This window comes from Bidens hawaiensis, unplaced genomic scaffold (genome assembly GCF_021521415.1).
Source record: "Bidens hawaiensis isolate Kalapana, Puna unplaced genomic scaffold, B.hawaiensis_p1.1 tig00056171_1, whole genome shotgun sequence".
Classification (NCBI taxonomy): domain Eukaryota; kingdom Viridiplantae; phylum Streptophyta; class Magnoliopsida; order Asterales; family Asteraceae; genus Bidens; species Bidens hawaiensis.
In genome coordinates this window covers 92368-112718 of record NW_027500133.1, presented here as the reverse complement: position 1 = coordinate 112718, position 20351 = coordinate 92368, and the positions used below count along the sequence as shown (strand labels likewise).

The window sequence follows — 20351 nt, the reverse complement described above, 5'->3', positions numbered from 1 at the left end:
CTTTCGGTCCTTTCACCTAGTAATCACAAAGTCATCAAAATTAGTAAAAAAAATGTAAAAAAAACCTTCTAATTAGTCAACCCTAATTTCTAATTTTGACTTTCAAGGATTACAATTCCATACTCTATGAATTCTTTTAGCCATGAAAAAACATCAATAATAAGTTAATAACTAGATCTAACAATACACACACAAAAATTTGAAACAAATAAAGTAAAAAACAAACATCATCGGAATTAACGAACTATTAAACAAATCAAAAGATGCAAAGATCCGATGAATACCACAAGATCAACGCCGTCTTCGTTGTAATGCCAAGCGCCTTCAACCTTAATAACAACAAACGAAAACCGAACGGTGGAACCGTACTCGGCTTTATGCGAGAAACATTCTTCTCTGTCGATGACAAATCTGATACCCAACACGACACCTATGTTGGCCGTCAGAATCAACAGTACGGCCGCAGCCACCGCCGTAGATAACGTTCTCATCTGAATCAAACATAAAGAGTTCAGTTCAAGAGAATTGGAGATTGAGAATTAAGGATTGATGGATGATAGATCGGTGGTTGGTTAGTTTACCTTTTGATTCGTTACGGATTTGCGTATGGAATTCAGGTACGATGATGAAGGGAAAGACCAAACTGGAAACAAGTTTCACCCAAACCAGAACTCAAGTCGTACGTTAATCAATTTTATGCTTGACGGTTTTATGTCACTCAGCGAGATTTTGGGCTAAAAACGAGATTTCCCGGCCCAATAAGGTGAAGTCCGGAATTCAAATATTATGAGTTTAATACTATTAAAAATATAATATTATATATAATTACATGACTAAATATATACATTATATAATTATTACAAATATTAAATATATGTCCGAAAATAAATTAGGACATGAAATATTTATTAAGAAAAGACTAGAGAGTCAAATATGAGTTAAGTGTGAACTTATAAAAACACTGAATGGTTTAGTTTATTCGAGCTTACTTTCTGTTGACTTGAACAAATTTAGGGTGTGTTTGAGATTCCTTATTTAAGTCCAAAAGGACTTCTTGTAAAAAGGACTTATAACATATGACTTTTTGAAAAGGAGTTCTCAAGAAAAGTATTTGGATTAACTTATAAGCAATAAGTCAAGCACGGATGGAATGGACTACACCTTGTGTTTTATAATCGAAGAGAGGGTAGCCATGGGTGTAGTTGATAGCTTCAAGGTTAAATTGATGGTGGCAAGGATGTAGTTGAGAGCCACATGTGTTAAATGGTTAACTGTGGTGGCAGGGATGTATAGTTGAGAGCTGCAAGGGTTTTTTTTGGTGCTGATAGAGTTGAGAAGGGTGTTATCAAACCCAAAACTTCATAAAGTTAGAATTTCTTAACTTTCAATAAACTTCATATTTACACTTGTTGGAGAAGTTAAAATCCAAAAGAACTTATAGGTTATCAGACATCTTTTAAACTATTAACTGCTTCCGAAAGTTAATAAAGCCAAAAGAAGGGTTCAATAAGGAATCTCAAACACCACCTTAGTTCATTCGGCTCGTTTAGCTTTGCACATAAGTCTTGTGACTAAAGTTGTTTGCTGCCTTAAAAGGTTGCAAGTAGGATGGCAATTGAGCCTCAAGATCGGCTTAAAAAACTTAAATAGCTTAACAAGTCCAAAGTTTGAATTCACATATAAAAAGTAAAATATACTAGTTAACTCAAAGGTTTGGTAAATCATATGAATAGAGTAACTAGCATTGTTCTCAAAACCGGACAAGAGCATAAAACGACCTACATAACCTTTTTGATTTGAGTACTTTTGAATTACCATTATTTGGGTTGGGCATAGAAATTAGATAAATGGCTGGACTGAACTTTTCAAAGTTTTTATTTTAATTTTTTCAAAATGTCATTATTCAAAGTATCTAGTTGGGTGTCAAAGGGGTGGTTTAAGCATTATTAGGGCATTTGCCCCCATAGTTTGTTAAACTTTAAGCAAGTGAATCAAAATCACAAACTTTTATTAACAAAATGACGAACGGAAAAAATTTAATAAAATTGATACAACGTCATCCGACTCTTAAAACTGACCGCCATGTAAACAACTAATACAACCAGTTCAATAAAGATACGGCCATCAAGCTAGGAAAACATTTATAAATTTTAATGAGTATTATTATCTTACAAGTATAATTATAAAAATGGCCCGAAGCCCACATAGTTCTCATCGTATTCATATGATATCAATACGCTACAAAAATAGAATATAGTAGAAACAAGCAAAGCAAGAACAACAGATTTAACCATAACAGAATCCGGAATCTTCCCTTTATCTTTTCGAACAAAAAGAGCCGAGTACAAAGGTATATTGAGCACAACCAATGCACCACATAGTACAACATGAATCGCCATGGTCTCATAGTACACTCTCCTAGTTATTGTATCCATCAACGCTGACTTCATAACAAGTCCTAGAAAACACACCAAGTTGATCATCGATAATGTGGCCACTGTCGTCATTAGCGGCGACGACACACCAAATTCCATCATTTCTTTCTCGTATCTCTCTTGAACGTCATCGTCCATCACTTTTGAGCTTATTACAAACGACAAATCAGATCCCAAGACTGTGTCGAGTAGCGCGAAGAGGTAGGAGCTTGTTCGTTTGTAGAGCCAGATTCTCCGGTCGTTCCACCACCCTTTGGTGGTGCCGCCACACCGGAGAAATTCGAGGTAGTCGAAAGCGGAGATGGAGACTATGATGTATGCAAATGGGAGAAACCATCCACTTGTTACCTGGATATATATGGGCAGAATCATAATTTAGTTGGATTACGGATCGAATATATTTTTATGTACAAATGTCTATGTTATATACATACACAAAACAATATTAAACTAATTTGCTAATATGTTACATGCAAAGGTATGTGTGGGAAATATTCATACAATAATCTACATAAGTGTAAATAAATAAATTTTGTTCATGTACCTTTTCAAGATATTAAAAGAGACGGATAAACATTTCATTTTTACCATTTTTTATATTTTAAAACTTTCAAATTGAAAAAATAAATGATTTTTTTTTCTCACAAAAAAGTGTCTTATGCGTAGAACTCTCCTCATGCTATAGAATCCTAAAAGCCAGTTATAAACAATGGTATGTCGAAATTTTTTAGTAACTTGAAATTATTAAAGTTACAGACTTATGATTATTAGAACTGTAGTTATATTTGATATTTTAAGTAGTATAAGGTTTTAGGCAATAGACATCCCAACAGGCAAAATTTAATCACATATGACCACAAAGATATATACATGATTCCACAACTATACATGCATAATGAGTAATGGAAACAATTAAACATAATGAGAAATGATAAATAGATGACTTACCGCGGGAAAAAGGGGACCCCTTTAAGGAGAAAAAGTGAAGGGACAATGGAGTAACAAAGAGTTGGCGCGGAGGAAGGGGCCCATAAGCAGTAGATCAAGTAGCCCATAATGTGACCCGGATTAACCTTTCCGAGCCCGTACCAAGCAGGGCTATATTTTGAGAGTAAAATCAACAAATCACCCTCGGACCACCGCTTATGTTGCACGAGAGTTTGTTCAATTGTGGTTCCAGATACGCCTAGAAACGCCTCACGTCTTGGATTGTAAAACACTGATTTCCATCCTTTGCAGTGGATCGATAGGCCCGTTATTACATCCTCAACGGGGCACCCGTATTTCAAGCCCATCTATAATACAAAAACACATTGCAATGTCAAAAATAGTTAAGAGTTACTAAATAAAAAAATTTATATAAATAAATAGTTATAAGAAATATATACAAAGTTATATTAAAAGTTAACATAGTTAAAAGTTATTACATAAACACATTTTTAACATATAAATATATAAACAAATACAATGGGTTAGATAGGTCAACCTCCTAACCCACCAGGTTTAAACAAACACGGCCAATTTAGCTCAATAGGTTTGTAATTCGACGTAAAATTGGCCCGAACCACTTAGCTATACGGGCTGTGTTTGGGTACATGAATTTAACTCACCAACCCATCAACCTGACTTAGAAACGCAAAGAATACTTATTACCTCTTTGCCCCATTCGGTATTATTTTCAAAGGTGCAACTCGCAAGATTCTTTATTTCTTCAAACGTGTTTTCTATTGTTTCCTTGTGATCATTGTCTATTTTCCAATCGATCCTACTTTCACCATCAAAGCTTTTTCCTAACAGAATATCCCTTCGGTGAAAGCAGCCCGTTCCAACATACAAAGGCCCGCCATTTCCATCCAAACCATGAAAATCGACCTTCATTAAACGACTAAAAATGTTATGAATTTCTCATTTTGACTTGTTATCCACGTTTTAGTCAGAAACCTATATTACCTCGCGTAGTACTCTCATAGAACCACCGTAAACTTCATTTCTTATAACGTTTTTAAAACACTGTGGGTATTGAACGAAAGCAATCTCGTGGCCTTTTTCTTCATCCATGAAAAAGCAAAGCACGTCTCTCACAGTATCACTGTTATTCGAGTACATGTCACAATCGACATTGAGGATTATTGGACCGTTGCTTATCTTTGACGAGACCCTTATCTACATTAAACAGTTTTGTTGTTATCAAGCAAAAAGAATAATATGTCGTGTAATAAATCGGGTTATAAAAATTAGTGTTTGGATGTTATTCCATTGCTTGAAGTTGTAACAATCTATACATAACAAAATAAGTAACTATCCAGTTCAACATGCCACAATTATATAAGCCCAGTCTACTTTTCTTCTCGCTTCTTTTATTTCACGTTTCATCCTTCGTAATCTATAAATTTACAACTTACGAAATTAACAAAAATTTTCATTATTTAATATGTTTTTATTCAACCTATGTAATACATTAGTAACATTTTTAGTAAGCACTTACCAATGCATTCATGGCTCCAGCTTTGAAATTATGGAAATGCTCTGGTCTCTTTTCCCTAGCCATATATACCAATTTTGGAAGGCTTTGACCTTCTGCATCCTCGTTATGATCAAGCAAAACCTGCAAAGGCAAAAGTATTTAAATTTTGAAATCTAGATTTGATTTGGAAGACAAGTTGAGATAATTCTTAAATTTCAAGCGTTGTTTACTTGAACGATAGCCTCATGATCTCGTGGAGATGTAAACGAATTCCATTCTTTGAATCCTTCGTGTTCTAACCGCAATTCATCAGGAACTCTTCCCTTGTTCGTCACATTTTCGATTTGATCTTTCATTTTTCAAATAAGTTCTGCAATTCAAACGAAAACACATAAGTCATTCAGATCCTTTTTTTTCCTTTAGTAAAAACGATAGCACCATAACCTACCAAAGAATTTTTTTACATCAACATAGAAGGCAAACAGACAACAAGCCGTCACTAGTCTTTAAAATAAAAAAAAATCATAGATTTTGGCATCATACGTTACTATGCATACATTACGTACTATGCATGACTTGTTGAACTCAACTAACTGACTAAGTATAATCACATAACACAAGTATTACCTTAACGAGAATGTAATCATGATCTTGTTTCGTGTCTGAAGGACGAATTGCTGATTTAAAATAGGCAACCGGAGAGCGTGGATCCACCTTGTAGTTTCTACAATACGGCAGCCAGTGTTTAGAGAATATGGCTGCTTGAGTGAGAGCATAGAAGGTAAGTTCAGAGCCACCGTCGTCGGAGAGATAGACGGAGAGCTTCTCCGGCGGGTAATCATATGCCATTACTGATATAACAGTGCTGACCACCATCATTGGTGGCTCTATTTTGGGGTCTGCCGTGCAAACGAATATGTCTACTCCTGGCAAATGCTTTTCATACCTGGTTTATGTTGCCATAAAAATTGGTTATAAAAGTTTAATTTACTACATTCATTTATAACAAAAACTATATATTTTATAATTTCACTTTTTTATAGCCACTTCTTACTATTGATTTTATATTAATGCACTTCATAATGATAAATAAATAAGGTATTTATGGTCCTTTATAGATATTGAGAAGATATAACATATATAATTTGAATTCGTAATTTTTTTAGAGCGGCGACTTCTTTATATGTTAGGCCGACAAACTTTTAATTGGAGAGCCCCGTTGCCCCACTCTGGCCTCATAGTTTGACTTGTGAGTTCCCCAGGAAATCATATCGCTGGTTGTCACTTGACAATCGTTGTGCCACCACAAGAGCAGAACCTCTGGCGTAACACATGGTGAGACAAAACCCAGATGGACTCGGTATTCAAACTGACAACCTTGCAAGGTCTAACACAAAATCCTTCATTACCAGTAATATCCACCCGAAATGGCACAAGTTAAAACGTAACATGAGTCTTCATTGAAGAACCTAAGCCCCTGCCACTAAACCATAAGTGGGAGATTTTTGAATTCATCATTTATCAGTTGTAGTAAGTAAGAACTACAATGTTTTTATTTTATTGAAGTTTAAATTTATAATATTTAGATATTTTTTTAATTACAACTCCTTTGGTTATACATGAAAAAAAAAGTTACAAGCTTACTGCATTTGGAATGATGGAATCTATCAAATCTTTTAAAGAAATCAGATATTAGTTTTTAGTATATTTTTATTTTATAGAATTTTTATATCAAATATTTGTTGAGATTAATTATTTTTTAATTTAATGAGATGCTATAACCCGCTTAAGGAAAATCTGGGTTTGATGAGACCCATACCCGTGAATTCGGGTCAAATACATGAGAAACCTCCATTTACAAATAATGCAATCGGATGACTTGAGAAAATATAGGGAGCAACCAGATAGCTTTTAAAGCTTTCGTTTATATGTTATAGATTTACATACCGCTTGATAGTTTATACATGTAGTTATGCTATATAATTTGTGATTATATATAGAAAAATTGAATTTAAATAATCTTAACAATTGCTTATTAGCAGACAATTGTCTGAACACCCATGTAACAATGTTATATAAGAGTCCCACCTTTTAGCATAATTTCTTTCAACGATCTTCGATTAACAAAATCTCAGTCATTCAAATGTTGATGATGTGTCATCCTTAAATGCCAAGGAACTAGCCATTAGGCACAATTTCTAATTAAACGTGCCAACTTCAAAAAGAGCATATCGTGCTCATTACCACTGTCGCAACCCCTTCTTTCATGCCTTTTGGCAATTGGTGTATGACGTTGTTCACCACTAATACCTGCCTAAATGGATGCTTTGGCACCCCCTCTTTCTCACATAACGCATCGTCTAACAATAAAATTTATATCATAATTTTATAAATTACAATATATGCTTTTATTAAAAGTGTCGAATGATTAAAAACCGATAAATATCGCAATTAATAATTGATAATATTGTATAACCAATGAGTTTGTCCTTTATCAGTTTTTGACAAAAGGTCGCTTGAGTTGATAAGACGACACTATCATTAACCTAATGTGTGTGCAAAAATTGGAGTTTTTTTTCCCAAAAGAGTGTTATGAAGAAAAATATTTACCAAATTGGTGTTAGTTATAAAGTATTTATCAAAAAAATGTTTATTTAATAACTAGTTTTTTCTCACTCTTAATCTAATTGGATGACCTATATTTTTATTAAAAGAAACTTGTTTTAATATTTTTAAAAATATGGTTATTGTTTTTTATTAAATAAATATATATGCAGTATTAATTAATTTTGCATCTCACAATCATATATTTATAAATAGCATTTTCAATAAAAATTTAGCATGATACACTTAACTTTAGTTTAGTATGATACATGTACGATAAATTTACAAGTCAATATAACGTTTTTAAATTTTGTATGATACACTTAAAGTCAATATAGCATTTTTAAACAATTTATATCATATTATTAACATATTTATGTATTAAATATATATTGTGGATTTTTGTAATTAAAATTTGTTATCCTTTCATATGAAGTAATTAACAAATATATGTATATAGAAAAAGATCTGTGAATGAAAAAAAGGAATAAATTGCATAACCAGGTTATAGTAGGAAAACAATTATTTTTCTAGAATCATAATAAAAGATGAAATTCTTAATCATGAATACATAAAATGGGTTTCGAATTTACCACAAGTTACACCGTATATGAATATATTTATTACTTTTAACATATATGTTATACTAATAAAGTTATTTTATTAATAAAATATAACAAATATTTAAAAAGAATAAAAATATTTGAAATATAAATTTATCTAATAACACAAAACTTTTTTTTTGATAAAATATGTTTTATTTATTAAAAATATTGATTGTCTAATTAGATTATGAGTGAGAAAAAAAGTTAGTTAACGAACACCATTTTAGTAATTACTTTTAAAGTAACATCAAATTGGTAAATAGTTTTCCTCAAAACACTTATTTGAGAAAAAACTTCAAAAATTGTAATCCACAAAAGTTAATTCTGACATAGTTTTTGTCTTTTTCAAAAATGGTTTAGGCCAACATGGTTTAGGCAGGTGACGAATGCAGAAAGTTTATTTAGTGGGGGCAAAATTAATCATTAATAAGGGTCTGTTTGGCATTGGGTAACGGAATAAGCGATGGAATGGAATGAGCGAGAGAATGGAATTGACGAGGTAATGGAATTGATCATTACCATTCCATTGACATGTTTGGTTACCACCATGTGGGAATGACATGAATTATTAAATTTTATTTTTTTGGTAAGCTAGAAAAAGTCGTAATAAAATAAAAATGGTAGTGAGTGGCGATGGGATGGTGGTGGTGGGCGGTGGTGGTTGTTGTGGTGATGGGCGGGAGCCATTGGTGGTGGTGGCGGCATGTGGTGGTGATAGTGGGTGGTGGGCGGCGGTGGTGATGGGCGGGAGCGATTGGTGGTGGTGGCAGGTGGTGGTGATAGTAGGTGGTGGTGGTGGCAATAGTAAGCAGCGGGCGGCGGTGATGGCTGGGCGCGATGGTTGGTGGTGGCGGTGGTGGGCGATAATGGTCGGTGGCGGTGATGGGCGACAATGGTAGGTGGTGGTGGGTGGTTGATAGAGGCGGTGGTGGACGACGATGGTAGGCGGTGGTGGTGGTGGTGGCGGGCGGCGGTGGCGAGCGGTGGTGGTGGCCGGCGACGAAGGCGGTGGTGGGTGGTGGCGGGCGGTGGTGGTGGTTGTGGTGGTGTGAAGGTAATAGGTAGTAGTGGTGGGAGAGTATTGGAGGTGATATGGTGTGAAAGAGGGATGAAATGAAAAAAAACAAGGGGGGTGGATGGAATGAATTTGGGGTGTTTTGGAGAGAATGGAATGGACATGGTAATGAGTGATTCCATTCCATTGACCAACCAAACACATTTCTTTTCATTCCATCATAATAGACCATTTCATTCCGTCTCTCATTCATTCATACCAAACGCTACCTAAAAGTAAAAAAAACGTATGTGAAAAATTTGTTCTTTGTTTAATTGTGCAAATTTGACTTTACGATCTTTACTGCCGAATAACATCTCTCAACCGTTACGCCAAAGGAATGAACAAATCTTTCATCTTTTTGCACGCAATTAACATAGAAAAATAAAGGATATGTTCAAAGTTGTCATGAAGTAACTTTGTGTTAATCTTTCTAACGAGATAACCAAACACTTAATTTTTATAACGACAACAATATCTTTAAAAAGGGAAAGTCATAATAAGATTTTAAAATATTTTTCACAATACAAAGGATATTCTCTAAATGTGAATCACATCCGCTTTATTGTATACGTAAATAGATACAATATTAATATTGATTCTTCAACATACAACTTATTAAGTTTTTCCGTATAGTTTAGCTATTAAATAACTTTTATATTCTTTCTTATAAGTAAAACTTTGTTTAAGTTTTAAATCATTTATTTTTTGTTATAATTACAAAACATCCACTATTAAGTATTGACTTTTACTCCTTGTGTGTAGGGACGAGATCAGTACCGTACGTACCGGTATTGAAAATACCGATCTCGAAAATCGTAAATTCTTGGCATCGGTAGCGAAATTATTGGTTCGGTACCGGTACTCATATTTAAGGTAAAATTCTGGAAATACCGGTACCGTACCGGTATCGTACGGATACCGAAAGTCAAAATATTGGTACACGTATCGAATTTGCTCATTCTAACTTGTGTGAACCGGTCAAACTAAAACGATGTTAAAGATAATTTTAGTTGGGCTTGAGCTAGGCTAGAAAGAAAAGATCAGGGATTGCGAGGGCCTGGAAAAAAAATTAGCACTGACCTATTAATAATAGTTTAGAAATAATTTTTAAAGCAAAATACAGTAAATTGAAGAAACTGAGTGGGGTCCTATACCTGTATATATCCTCCTAGCCATCAAGCCCGTCTGCCACTGGTTTAGGTTTCCCAAGCCCAGTGGCGGACATAGTTTAGGATAAGGTTGAGCTCGGTACTGTATCGGTACCGACCAGTACCGGTACCGAAAATACCGATCCCGAAAATCGCTAATTCTTGGTACCAGAACCGGTATCGAAATATTCAGGTCGGTACCGGTACCGAAGGTAAAAATTCGGGAAATACAGGTACCATGTCGTACCGTACCGGCACGGGTACCGTAACGATCCCGAAACTTAAAACTTATGTACCGATTCGGTACCGACGGTACCAAAATCGGTACCGATTTCGGTACCGGTACCGGTACCGAATTTGTTCATCCCTAGTTTAGGAGGAGGGGTAGCCTCCGCTACTTTCACACCCCGATTTAGGGCCTAGGCGTGTGACTAATAGTTGGTAACTGTTTTGTAAATGTATCAGAGTTTGCAGGTTATTTAGCGAATATGTCAAGGCATCCTAATTGAAAAAGAATGAAAGGACGAGGCTACATAGTGTAGCGAATATGAAAGAATACGCTAAGAAGAATGTAGCTGTGTATCTGAGACTTTATGGAAGATACCACTAGCGATACTTTCGTTAAAGTATGAGAATGGTTAAGAATTATAAGGTAGAACTAGAGGGACGTGAGTTCCTTGCTACTCTTTATGATCGACCTTAAGAGAGTTCTATGTCGTTTGGGAATGGATTGGACGTTTGAGTTTAAAGCTCGTATAGTATGTAAGAGTAAGTTGATAAGGTTTAAGTCTTTGGATGGCGGTACAGTGACACTTTATGGTATTAAGGAAAGTTCAAGGCTTAACGTCATTCCGATGATAAAAGCTGAAGGTTTGTTAAGGCGAGGGTGCAGTTCCTACCTGGCGTATGTTCCTGTAGTGTGTGACTAACCATAAGTGTTCCCAGAGGACCTTCCGGGGTAACCACTGGAACGAAATGTATAATTCAAGATGAGTTAATGCCAAGAGCACAGCCCGTCGCAAAAGCACCTTACCGCTTGGCGCCGTCCGAGATGAAAGGGTTAATGTCCCAACTTCAAGAACTCCTCGACGAAGGTGTTTTAATGACGGGTATTTCCCTGCAGGGTGTACCGGTGATGTTCGTGAAGGAGAGAGATGGAAATATGAGAATGTGTATAGATTATTGCGAGTTGAACAAGCTTACGGTGAAGAATAGATATTCGTTGCAGCAAATTGATGATTTGTTTAATCAAATGCATGGTGCTAGTTGGTTATCGCAAATAGACATCAGAGCAGGATATCGTCTAGGGCTGGCAATTTATACACGAGACACGAATACACGACACGTACCTACATGACTTTAACAGGTAACAGGTAAGACCTTAACAGGTTTCGTGTACTAAACAGGTAGACATGAAATTACCTGTTAATTTTCGTGTCCAAACAGGTATAATACCTATTTACCTGTTAGGTACCTGTTAATACCTGATTATTTATAAAATTAAATATATATATATATATATATATATATATAGTTATAACTTATATTATATCTCATTATCCATTTATCCCTAACCCTAATTCATTTTTTGTTTCTTACAACCGTTTGTCTCTCAAGTCTCAACATACATCCTCCCTCTCACGTCGGCCATCACCCGAAATCCGTCGCCGGCCTTCTCTCTCACGCTGGCCATCACCCGTCATGGCCATACTCAGCTCCGGCCTCCACCCGTCGACTTTGATATTTTATTTTAAGACTTTTATAAACTTTCGTCGACTTTTGTTTCGCTAAAAGGTTGTCAAATATGTGTTTCTAAACAGCTATCACCGTGTACTATCGTGTATACCAGGTATTAACAGGTTCGTGTTCGTGTTCGTGTTTGGGTTGCAGGTACACGATAAGTTTTTGTGTCGTGTACAGGTATACCCATTTCGTGTTCGTGTCTTATCGTGTACGGGTATACAAGAATATGCCAGCCCTAATATCATCAGTTGAAAATGAAAAAAAGGGCAGACATCCCTAAGACAAAGTTTCAGACACGATATGAACACTAAAAGTTCTCGTGATATCGTTGGGATTGAAGAATGCTCCAACAGCATTTATGGTTATGACGAATAGGGCATGTCATCCGATATTAGGAAAAATATGTCATTGCCTTCATAGATGATAGTTGTGATAAGTCCGATCATGCTGAACACTTGTGAAAAGTATTGGAAACGCTGAAGAAGGAGTAACCGTATGCTAGGTTTTCAAGGTGTACCATTAATACATGTCCTAAGAGTTTGGATATCTCTTCAAGCAGAAAGAACGGAATACGAGGCAAGGAGATGGGCAAGGATGATAAAGGATTATGATTGTGAAAACAAATATTATCCTGGTGAGGCTAACGAGGTCGCTGACACGCTAAGTCGTAAAGTTGAAGAGGTTATCACAACAATTAAGTTGTATATTAGCACTTCGGATTTCATGAGCGAGATCTGCGAGACGCAATAGAAGTTATAAAGAATGAGAGCAAGATGAAAAAGAAAAAGAATGAATTATCGGGTTACATAGAGATTTGAAAGATAATATTTATGTTATGAGAATCATATTTGGTCGCATGTGGATTCGTTAGACATGCGAGATCCACCAGGATGTATCAAGACTTAGACTACTAATGGCCGAGTATGGAAAACGCAGTGATATGATATGTCAGTAAGTGTTTGACTTGCTTGCAAGTCAAGGCAGAACATCAGAAGCTACATGGAAAGGAACAACCATTAGAAACACCAGAATGGAGATGGGAACGCATCACCACGAATTTCATAACTAAGCTACCATGTATAGCTAGAAACCATGATACTATCTAGGTGATTGTGGACCGTTTGAAGAAAGGTGCTCACTTTATATCAATACGATAACCTATCTCATCGGAAATGTTAGTTAAGGAGTTTATTAGCAATATTGTGACAAGGCATAGATTGTCGTTGTCAATTGTGTCAGACATAGACAGTCGTTTTACGTCGAGGTTTCGAAAGTAAGGATTTGATTTCAATGAAGGCAGATACTGATGAAAGTGAAACCCTTAAGTATAAGTCAAATGAAGATGAGTCCATGGTATGTGATAGTTGTGGAAGAACATGATACTTTGCTTACACGGACAAAAACAAGTGTTACGAAGGTGAAACCGTCAGTAATGCAGCAAGAGGATGCAAGAAACCAAGGACAAAAGATGGAAAGACATGCGAGGAAAGCATGGATGTGGTTTAAACTTATGTTTATTTAAATTGAGTCTTAACACGAATGATTTGTGTTGTGAAGGATAATCATATGATCATGAGAGAGAAGTAATCTAGAATGATAAAGACAAAATGGTATTGTAAATTTCCATATGAATGTCAAAATATGCCTAGAAAAGAAGTCGTTTAATATAAATAGTTATGATATATCATGCAACCTGATATGCAGCTTGACTAGTCAAGAAAAAGGGAGATGTATCATCATGGACTTCATGATCAGGCTACCTTGGACAGCCATAACTCATGAACCCTACATGTTGATGCAGAGCTGAGAATGAAAGAAGGTTTAAGTGGTGACTTAAGGAGTTCTCTGACAAGTTATGCAATGGATGTGCTTAAGAATTGCAAGAAGTGTTCTACCTTAAGGGATGGACAAAGGGATTTCAAGAAATAATCATTAAGGAGAAACTGGAAATGTTTCCTTATGTTTTGAACGTATTTCAAGCAGTATATTTGCTAAAGGTTGTAATTGGATGGAATGGTCATTCAGTTCTAAGTGTAATGATAGTAAGTGCAATGTTTCTATTTAAATGACAAGAAAAAAGAGCATGCTTGTGGAAGTGATATGCACTTGCAAAGTCTGGATAAGGAAGCGTATCATCGTGGACTTCATGGACAAGCAACCTAAGAAATCTAAAACTAATTAACATCACTCGTTGATTTTAAGACAAATGATAAACCGGTAAGTCAGGAATCTAAAGAAAGGATGTGAATACGGGAAGTATTCCTTTTTACTAGGACTAAGCAGGTTTCGAGGACGAAACCTATTATAAGGTGGGTAGACTTGTAACATCCCGAAATTTTGAAGAATAAATAATTAATATATTATTTATTTATGGTGGAAAAGTTTACTTGAGTTAATAGAGAAATAATAAAATAATAACGATGGAAGGATAAGTAGGCTAATTAGATAGAATTAATTATGGACCAAAAAGGAAAGATGGGCCTAAGGTCCATAGGCTTAAGGGAGTATAAATATCCCTTAAACCCTAATCCTTTCCATTTTCATCCATCTCTACACCATAGCCTACACCATCAAAAACACATACTTCTCCAATTTCCGTTTTTGAGAAAACCACCCACAAAGACACAACGATTCCCAGAGATATATACGTCGGATCAGTCTTATATTTTAACTGAGTGTTCATGTCATATAAATGAAGATTCCAATCCCACCGATCAGATCTTCGACCAGAGGTCGGGAAGTCCGGTTTTTATCAGCAAAACCGTAACAGCTAAAAATGGAAATTTCCGGCAACTGTTTCAGTTTTCAATCGACTGTAGCGGCGGATTCCGGTGGCGGCAGTTGGCGACACTAGTAGATGTCTGCGAGACAGTTCCATGCCGCTTGAATCACTCAAATTGGAGTTCGTTTGATAGGGTTTTAGGCATCTCGAGTGATTTCAGACAAAAACATCAAATGTACGTTTTTGTTAAAAAAGCTTACTTTTCGTGCACGAATTTGCATGAAACTTGGTAGGATGATAGATCGAGTCATGATTATTGATAAAGTATTAACTTGATAGTAAACGGGTTAGTTGGTTCGTTTTGGGTAAAACGAGTAGTGTTCGCTTTGTGAAACGAACGGGTAAATGAAGTTGGTTTTGCATGAAATTTAGTAGGATAGTAAATCGTACCTTATTATCTGTGAAAAATGTAAACTTGATGTTAAAAGTGGACTTTATGAACTCGTAAGTATATACGGTTCACTTAAAAACCCTATATCTAGCTAAAATGGTTTGAAATCAATAAAGGTCTATACTTTATTGCCAAGAAAGCTAAATCTTGGTCTAGAGTGGAAAGGAACCTGTTTAGGAGGCTATATAACACTAAACTATGAGAATAGATGTTATAATATGTAACACAGCGTAAATAATACTAGAAGAAATGTGCCAAATATACTAGCTTTATAAAAATAGGAACTAAAATTGAACATTCTGAAATCTTCATCCATCGCGATACGCGGCGGGTTATATATAAATTCTATCGCGTAGCGCTATGGACTTGCACAAAGACCCAGTTTTGGGCGGCGTAGCGATACGCGATGGCTCAAACCTTTAGACCATCGCGTAGCGTGATGACTATGTTAAGTAACCTCGACACGTGTCCAACCACGTGTCAACACGTGGCACGATATGACAGGCCAAGTGTCACAACCAGATAAGGCGGCGTCATTTTGCAGCGTCGCGATACGCGACTGGCTAAGGAGAAACCCATAGCGTATCGCGATGGGTCCCTGATTTCGCCTATAAAAGGGGATGGCGGGATTGAACCCATTTCATCCCAAAATCACCTTCATTCTCACATACTTAACCTAGGGAAGCGTGCCCGACTGCTGTGACGAGCCGACGTTCCGTTTTCTCGTAGTTGTGCAAGTTAACGAAGTTATAATCGAGTAGCAATCACATAAGCGAGTAGATCAAGATCCTATCATCAATCCGTTCCTCTTTTTCTTAGTATTATCATTCCGAGTATTCGTACTAAGGTAGGAATTACGCTTAAGTTATTCAAATTATAAGCTTAAACATCAATCGAGGATAAGACCTTCAACCTTGAAAGTATTTCTTAAACATTCACAACAAGTTTTCATGAAACGTTACGTCTTGATGAAGTAATGTTAACAAAAGATATATTTTGATGGGCATGTAGTAACTGTGAGGGGAATATCATTAGTAGTGAGTTTATTGCCTAAGGAAAAGTAATTCGTAAAAATCCCAATCAACCATGGGACCTGTTTACTTACCTGGAGAAACTCACCAACGTGTTATAACCTATTAGGCCAAATCATGCTATATCAAACGTCGCATAAAATAAAGTGTTTTCATTCACAATCAAAGTAATAAACGATTTCAAGGTTAAGCTTGAAAGTGATAGCTTAATCAAGAAACACAATCAAGTATTTATACGAACCTATTTATGTATAGGTTAATATCAATCATTCAAGAAGGTTTCAAACGCACCGACGGTACAGGTGAATACGTTAACCTTTACAAATCAGTCAAAACATATTTATACTCGATAAGATGAACGGGTGTTTGTCTTAAAGAGTCAGTCAACGTTTACATGAGATTACGTGATCTCTAAAACGTTATAATACAAAGTAGAAAACAAAAGCAACTCAGACCGATTACATGTGTGTCTGGATCCAGACATAATTGTTCAGCCTAAACAGTCAAATGCTATGTGGCCGCGGGCTAACAGTCATAACTAGTTCTCTATTAGGGGCTACGTGGCTCGGGGAACACTTTTGTGTGTGTAGGGAAGTGGTACAAACCCCATAAGTAAAAATACTTCTGTTGAGTGTACAGAAAACTATATTTGTATTGTAACTGTTATTCAAATGATTTACTGAGTCATACGTGTTCACGGGCACATAGTTGACGCATCTTTCCAACCCATTGCAGGTAATTAAACATAAGTAGCATTAGCAAAGATTGGAGTCTTTATGATGATAGAAGTGCGTTACAAGATGGCTCCGTTTTTTATAAACTAAATGATCCTTGTAATATGAAACAAATATTTTGTAAACGAATACTTGGGTATTTAATTCCCAAGTAATGTTTCAATGTAAATTAATAATATATTCAACCTAATAGTCTTCCGTTAAAATGAACCCATAACTCTGATATATTTACAAAACAGGTACCAACTTGTGGTCACACGCCTAGGCCCTAAGTCGGGGTGTGACAGGTTGGTATCAGAGCCATCGGTTTCAGCGAATTAGGTATTAAACATTAGTATCTAAGCTTTAACCATTATTATTATTATTATTATTATTATTATTATTATTATTATTATTATTATTATTATTATTTCGTAGGCATAAGATAGGATTGGTAAACTTTCTATCCCTAAATCTAACTAAAGTGCATATGTCTTATATTAACTATCTTGGTCGTAGTCACCGAGTAGCCATTCGAACTAAACTGACCTTTATTCACGAACCATCAGATATGGAGAGCAGTAACAGTTATTACACTAACTTCTTCAGTCAAAATAAACCAATCATTCCGAACTTACCATATGGGAGTCAACACGTGTATCTTCCGGGAAGCCATCAATGTCCAATCGAAATCGCTGACGATACCACAGATAACATTCCCCAGTATTACCCGTCCGAGATTCCAACTTATCATTCATTCGAGGAGCATGAAGTGCAAAGCAAAGTTAACCAGGATGTGGGTTTCGACTCATCAAAATGGATGGAGTGCCATTCTGACCAAAGCAGATGGCATTTTGGATCGCCACCACCGAACTATCAATACTAGGTTCCACCAACTGTTGCAGGACTAAGTAGGAAACCTAAGATGATGGTTACTATGCCCTTTGAGAAAATAAGATATCAAGCGCCAATAAATAATCTTTTTGGATTGGAAGAAGAATAAGAAGAGGATCACGAGGAAGAAGATGAGGAGAACGAAAATCCTTATTTTCCTCCATGTAATGGACCGAGACCCTCAATCTCCCAGCAAGCCAATGAGATCCGCGAGGAAGCAAACCTTATCCAGGAATTTTACACAAACAATATTCCTGATGAGGAAATGTAAATGCATGCATACGTTGCAAACCCGCATCTCTATCCAAGGGAAAACTGTAACACCCCGGCTAAAGCGGAAACGCCTGAGTGTGACATACAGATTACTCAAAACACAAGTGACACTATTAAGTGACAATATTATCATTAATTAATTTAAACATCAAGTACACAAGTTTGTAACAATAAATACACGTAAAATACAAGAACAATTTAACAACTTGTCCATTTATTGAAATACCCTAAGTTCTAATGTCTTTTTCTTGTGTCAACTTTGAATAGATGTACCTGTAGCATATATATAAAATAATGTCAACTAAATGAATAGTTGGTGAGTTCACACAAGTTTGATATAAGTACATAAAAATCATACAATTCCATGAACAAGTGTAAATGAGCAAGTAAAGTCCTTTCCAGTTGGGATTGTGCACCAACGTACTAGGATAATACCGCAAGTAAGTGTCTTTTCCGTTGGTAACAACCAACGTACTCGGATCAGGGGTCCCTATTCCACTCATAACATCGAGGTCTTGAGTGCATAGGGGGGGGGGCGTATGATTATACTTAATGAGGAAACCATGAGCACGTAATCTTTGAGCAAGTAAGCAAATAAACACACAAGTCCATGTAACGAATTGTAGTTTGTAAATAATGAATAAATGAAATTGTAATTTGGATAGGATATATATGTTACCCCCAAAAGTAAAGGCGTAAAAAGGGGTGTGATAAACTCTCCTTTGAACTTGAAGCTAAACTTGAAATGATAACCGAAAACGCATTAAAGAAATCGAAACGGTTGAATCTTGCAAACTACAAGTAAGAGAATACGACAAAAATTAAAGACGAGCGAACGCGATTTTGAAGTTTATAAATTAGTTTTAAGAATGACATGCTTTATATTTTATTATTTTGAAATGTTTTGAATTATAAAGTTATTTTTTAAATCTTAACGATATTTTAACGATTTGTTAATATATTAATATTATTTTCATTACGAGATTAATGTTAAGTTTGAATATTATAAAGGTTACGGAATTCTTGGTGCTAACGATATATTTTATTTTGAAAACGAAAGTGTTAACGAATTATAAAGTTTAACGAACGAAACATAATATATATATTTTAAATGAGTTTAAAATGAATTTGTCAGGTTTTGAAAGTTGAGTTTTTGAGTGAAAATGATAAATATAAGTCTTTAGTTGACTTTAAGTGATTAAAATGTAATTTTAATAATTTAACATGGTTTACAAAAATATATATAGCTTATTATATAATTAATAAGAAATGGTTAAAAAAAAGACAACAAGCTGGTGTACTAGCCCGAGTTCAATCCTGGGTCTTCATGACCACATTAAACATACTCAACCATTGGACCAACTTGTTTATTGTGATTAAAAAAAACTATATATATATATATATATATATATATATAGATATTAAACCCAAGTTCATCTTCTTCATTTCAAAATCCTAGATTTCAAAAGTGTTAATTGGTTCATTGATTGTGCAAACTAAGTTAGGGGTTTTGTTAATTGGCTTATAAAGATTCAAAAACACATAATAGTTACTGGAATGGTTATGAATTTATGGTGAACTGCGGTGTGGCCGAAATCGGATTTCGATGAACATCAAGGGATATTAGGAAGTATTTTAGATTAGTTTGATGATAGGGGAGAATTTAGATGAAGTCTAGGATCCTTTTTATAGGTTTGATTGGGGTGCATGATGATTATTGAACGTAATTGCATTTTCATTAAAATTCGGTGGTTACCGGGTTAATTCGCGGCTTGATTAGGTGCTATTACGAGTTATTAATAGAATATTATTAATTTTCGTTACAGTCTAGGGTCGTTACAGTTTTTAATTGGGTCAAATCGCATATTAGAGTGTGTTTTGGAGTTGGCCGGAATCCGGTACCGGAAAAACGTGGGGATAGGGGTGGGCTGGGTTTGTTTTTAAATAAATAATATATTTTAAACACAATTTTTCACTTTTGACCCCTCATGTTTCAAATAACTTTAAACCAAGATTTAAACTATAATTACACTATAATCCTTTAAAGTTTGAAATGTTTTGTACATGTAATAAAAGTTATAAACTTGGATCATTTTTAAATTATACCTGGATGGTTTGCAAATCGTTAAACATAATAAAAACTTTAAATCTCGGAGTTTCATTAATTAAACAAATTGAAACGCACAAACAATAACCGTAAATCCTCGGAAT

The 20351-nt window shown here is 35.4% G+C and overlaps 1 long non-coding RNA gene and 1 pseudogene across 2 annotated transcripts; both read right to left on the bottom strand.

Annotated features, from left to right (window-relative positions):
- On the bottom strand, positions 1-702 carry LOC143601377 (uncharacterized). Its single transcript, XR_013147637.1, has 3 exons — positions 582-702; positions 285-491; positions 1-16 (listed from the first exon to the last, which is right to left on the bottom strand). It is a non-coding gene; the product is annotated as an uncharacterized LOC143601377 (long non-coding RNA).
- A 1353-nt stretch (positions 703-2055) lies between these two features.
- On the bottom strand, positions 2056-17649 carry LOC143601379 (cellulose synthase-like protein E1; annotated as a pseudogene). Its single transcript, XR_013147638.1, has 8 exons — positions 17612-17649; positions 5527-5845; positions 5130-5269; positions 4921-5040; positions 4386-4598; positions 4089-4307; positions 3380-3730; positions 2056-2783 (listed from the first exon to the last, which is right to left on the bottom strand). The product of XR_013147638.1 is annotated as a cellulose synthase-like protein E1 (transcript).
- Between the last annotated feature and the right edge of the window lie 2702 nt (positions 17650-20351).